This window comes from Aquarana catesbeiana, linkage group LG02, assembly GCF_042186555.1.
Source record: "Aquarana catesbeiana isolate 2022-GZ linkage group LG02, ASM4218655v1, whole genome shotgun sequence".
Lineage (NCBI taxonomy): Eukaryota > Metazoa > Chordata > Amphibia > Anura > Ranidae > Aquarana > Aquarana catesbeiana.
Window position 1 is genome coordinate 139,392,029 of NC_133325.1, and position 5,624 is coordinate 139,397,652.

The window sequence follows — 5,624 nt, forward strand, 5'->3', positions numbered from 1 at the left end:
TCTCTCAGGTTTTAAGCTGGTCTGCACAGGGTATGTTGAATGTAAGGCCTTCCAGGAACTTGCTGATCCACAGATCTCTCATACTGCTTTTATTCCCCAACAGATTGTTAAGAGTCTCATAAAAAATTATGACCACATGAGTTTTGTTTTGTAGCATAATCTCTTCAATTTAATAGAAGGCAGACTAGTAACACACCTGCATTGTCAAAACTATAATGCAAATATTATTAGCTGCACTTACTGGAATATAACATTGTGTTTGCTAGTTTTAGATTCACCACAATAAAAAGAGAAAGGTGATGTGAACATCAAATAATGATAATAATATTGTTACATAGTCAACCAAATGTTAATGACTTGATATGTTGCTCTTCACGTATCAAATCCTTCCGAAGGACTTACAATGCTCAGGGATATTGGTACAGGATTTGAGCATTTTCCAGCAATATAGTGTTCTGCAGTTGATGGGTAATGGTTTTGTCAATTCTCATTCTATTCTAATGATGTTCCAATTTTCTTGGAATTACAACAAAGGCTCCAACTACAATTGTCATTTACTATAGCGCCAGGAAGTACTGGGCACTATTACACATAATAGCTCCCATTTTAGGCAATTAAGATTTCAACAGACAAACGTGCGAATGAAAAAGAGCGGCGAACATACGTTAAGTAAATTCGGAAATCAGCGCCAATTAGCGATTCCGCATATATGCAAATGCCAATTTCTACTAAGTTATTATATAGCACTGCACTGCAACCATGATCCATGTATATGAAAGAAACATTTTTATGTGAGATGTGCTCTACGTTGTGTGCATCTATTGATGTAGAGTGCAATTGTTATTCCTAGTTTTTTCTTTCTTTTGCTTCTTTTGCTAACAAATGCAGTTATGAATGTTTATTACAGAATAATGTCTGCTATTCTGTAAAGTTACATGTATTGAACATTTAGGTTACCTATTTGTTGTATGTTGTTTTTTTCATGTTTTTTTTTTAATTTTTAATTATTTTTTATTCAGGTGACTATAAAGCGGTAATTATTTATGTTCATTCTTTAAACTCCCTGGCGGTATGATTTTGTCAGATTTTTGCATCTCAAAGTACAATTGTTTTGCATAGAAATTTGGCGTTTCATATTGTAGGCCTGTAATTCTTAGCAATAACACACTTAAATCTATCCAAACAAGAGTCTAGTAGACATCCCGTATAATCTGAGCCATGGCTTTATATTAATTCTAGCTGATTCTTATGATTCCTTGAGAATTGCTCTCCCCTTGTGAGCCAACCTGTCTCCTATATTGGACAATTCTTCTTTAATTATATATCGAACAAGACTGACTCTCCTGCAAGGTACATTTTATTAATTTTGATTGACTCTATGCCTATACAGGTTTTGATCCTCTGACTAGATGGGACGGTGCTTCAGAAAATGTTGTTACTCTAATTCTGAGTACACGCGATCGGACATTCCGACAACGAAATCCTGGGATTTATTTCCGGCGAATGTTGGCTCAAGCTTGTCTTGCATACACACGGTAGCACAAATGTTGTCGGAAATTCCGATCATCAAGAACGCGCTGATGTACAACACGTATGACGGCACTATAAAGAGGATGTTCAATAGCTAGTGCGCCACCCTTTGGGCTCCTTCTGCTAATCTCGTGTTAGTAGAAGTTTGGTGAGAGACGATTCGTGCTTTTCAGCCTCCTGCTTTTCAGATCGTTACTGCTCTTCAGTTTGTGCTTGTGGGTTCGTATCTGGTTTTCAGTGCGTGTAGTCAGTTCACATCTGGGTTTCAGTGCGTGCTATTTATAGTACATATTTGATTTTCAGTTCGTTCTTGTCCGCTCATTTCTGAATTTCAGCTCGCTCTTCTCAGGCCTTTCTGATTTTCAGTGCATTCTGTTAGTTCGTTCTGACCAGCTGACAGTTTTGAAGCCATGTTGCAGGTACGTACTCATCGTAGAGTTTGTGCTGTGCAGGGGCTTGGTGTTGGGGTTCTTACTTTGACCCAAGCCCAGTCCATGAACAGGGCAAGGAGGAGTTCATGGACAAAGAATTGGCTGCACCAACGTGACCAATTCTCTCATATGCCTTTGTTGCGGGAGATCCATGAGAATAATCCTGATGATTTCAGGAAATATCTCTGGACGACGGACCCCATTTTTCAACATTTGTTGTCTTTGCTGTCCCCTTATATTACCAAACAGGACACCTGTATGCGGCAAGCCATCACTCCTGAACAGAGGCTAGTCACCACATTGAGGTACTTGGGGAGAAGTCTGCAGGACATCAAGTTCTCGACAGGCATCTCCCCCCAGGCTCTGGGGATCATTATTCCAGAGACCTGTTCTGCCATCATTCAGGTCCTGCAGAAGGACTATATTGTGGTAAGTTTTATCCTTTAACATCACATTCTATGTATTTTAATGTTTTCTAATATATTGTATTTATTTCATCATTCCCTAATTACCATGATTGTAATATGCCGTGAATGTCCTCTTTGTTCTTATGCATGCTGGAAGTTTTTAATGCTCCATTTTTGACCTTCATGCATATTTGCCTTCACTAACTTCCCCAGCATGCTATCCTGGGCCCATACACACCTAGCCTAGTCACTTAACAATGTATTTTGTCAGCTCCATAGTAGTGCTTTACCCTAAACACCCCCTAAAATGTGTTAAAATGTTATTTGTGTCCTTAAATTCAGGCAGAGTGCCAGAGGCTTTTTTTGGGGGGGGGTCACAAAATCATTTGGAACCCTCCCTCCCCCCAACTGCTAAGTCAACCGATACCAATCCTCTATCTGCTGACTTTGCCAAACCCATACACACTATACCTACCTCTTTTGTGGTTTTTATGGATGAATTCACCAAAGCATGTTGTGCAAGGGCCTGCTTGAATACTTTCAAATGGTACTGTTTAAAGTTTTGTTCTCCTATTATCTTGATAGGTAATTGCAGCATAGGTGTGCAAAGCCTATTGCATTAGGGTGTGCACCCCAAACAGAAGCTCAAACACACGTGAATATATATATATATATATATATATATATATATATATATATATATATATATATATATATTTCACACAAACCAAACACACAGAACTCTGTGTACATAGGAATAGTGATCTGATCTTTTCTTGTCCCCGAAGAGCAGGGAGAAAAAACAGCCAGACTAGTAAGTAGAAGCAGCACACTTTTTCACATTGTTAGACTCACAGTTAACCCCTTGATGTTAACCCTTTCCCAGCCAGTGTCATTAGTACAGTGTACAGTATTATCACTGTATTACTGTATCATCACTGCACTAGTGACATCAGTGTCAGTTCGTGACCCCGCCAGCCAGTGTCAGTTAGTACCAGATTGCCCGCAGAGGGGCACAGTGCCCCCTTACATCAAAGCATGGAACAGTGTCCCTTACATCAGTGCATGGCACAGTGCCCATGACATCAGAGCATGGTACAGTGCCCCCTGACATCAGAGCATGGTACAGTGCCCCCTGACATCAGAGCATGGCACAGTGCCCCTTACATCAGAGCATGGCACAGTGCCTCCTTACATCTGAGAATGGCACTGTGCCCCTTACATCAGAGCATGGCACAGTAGTGCCCCCTGACATCAGAGCATTGCACAGTGCCCCTTTACACTAGAGCATGGCACAGTGTCCCCTGACATCACATCAGAGCATGGCACAGTGCCCCTTACATCACATCAGAGCATGGTACAATGCCCCCTGACATCATAGCATGGCACATTGTCCCCTGACATCACATCAGAGCATGGCACAGTGCCCCTTACATCGCATCAGAGCATGGTACAGTGCCCCCTGACATCAGAGCATGGCGCAGTAGTCAGGGGGCTATGGGACACGAACATGAATAATCAAAAGTGCTAATTTTAAAGGCTTATATGCAAGTTATTGTCATAAAAAGTGTTTGGGGACCTGGGTCCTGCCCAGGCCCTTCAGGTCTGGTATGGATATTAAGGGGAACCCTGGCCAAAATTAAAATTAAAAAAAATTGCGTGGGGTCCCCCTAAAAATCCATACCAGACCCTTATCCGAGCACACAACCTGGCAGGCTGCAGGAAAAGAGGGGGACGAGAGAGCGCCCCCCCCTCCTGAACGTACCAGGCCACATGCCCTCAACATTGGGAGGGTGCTTTGGGGTAGCCCCCCAAAACACCTTGTCCCCATGTTGATGAGGACAAGGGCCTCATCCCCACAACCCTGGCTGGTGGTTGTGGGGGTCTGCGGGCGGGGGGCTTATCGGAATCTGGAAGCCCCCTTTAACAAGGGGACCCCCAGATCCCGACCCTCCCCCCTGTGTGAAATGGTAAGGGGGTACTGGTACCCCTACCATTTCACTAAAGAAGTGTCAAAAATGTTAAAAATGACAAGAGACAGTTTTTGACAATTCCTTTATTTAAATGCTTCTTCTTTCTTCTATCTTCTATCTTCTATCATCCTTCGGCCCAAAAAGAAGATGAAGACAAGAAGATGAAGAGAAGAAGATGAAGAGAAGATGAAGAGAAGAGCGGGAGCCTCCCTCCATGCCATCATGGATGCAGAGCGGCCCGGAGAAGAAGGGAAGAAGACACTGACGCCGCGGAGGAAGATGCCGGACGAGAACACCGGAGGAAGAACCAGAAGAACCAGAAGAAGAAGAAGATGGAGGAAGAAACAATGAAGGAAGATAGAAGATAGAAGAAAGAAGAAGCATTTAAATAAAGGAATTGTCAAAAACTGTCTCTTGTCATTTTTAACATTTTTGACACTTTTTTAGTGAAATGATTACCATTTCACACAGGGGGGAGGGCTGGGATCTGGGGGTCCCCTTGTTAAAATTATATTATTATATTATATTATTATATTTAAGAGGACCTGTCATGCTTTTTTCTATTACAAGGGATGTTTACATTCCTTGTAATAGGAATAAAAGTGACCAAAAAGTGACCAAATTTAAAAAAAAAAAAAAAACAGTGAAAAAATAAATTAAATCAAGTAAAATAAATAAGAAAAAATATTTTCATCCCGATGAGCTTGCGCGCAGAAGTGAATGCATACATGAGTAGCGCTTGCATATGAAAACGTTGGTCAAACCACACATGTGAGATACCGCCACAATCGTTACAGCAAGAGCAATAATTCTAGCTCTAGACCTCCTCTATAACTCAAAACATGCAACCTGTAGAATTTTTTAAACGTCGCCTATGGAGATTTTTAAGGGTAAAAGTTTGACGCCATTCCACGAGCGGGGGCAATTTTGAAGCGTGACATGTTGGGTATCAATTTACTTGGTGTAACATTATCTTTCACAATATAAAAAAAATTGGGCTAACTTTACTGTTGTCTTATTTTTTCTATTTTTTTCAAAAAAAGTGCGCTTGTAAGACAACTGCGCAAATACGGTGTGAAAAAAAGTATTGCAATGACTGCCATTTTATTCTCTAGGGTGTTAGAAAAAAAATCTCAAAATGAGGCTAGTCCTTAAGTGGTTAATGTAGTTTTAAACTAAATTTAGTGTAAAGACCAAAGACCAAACCACTACCTTGTAGGTATGCTAAGGCTAAGTTTAAAATATCTATTTTTTTTTGCTTATTTTGATGGAAGTTGTAGAGA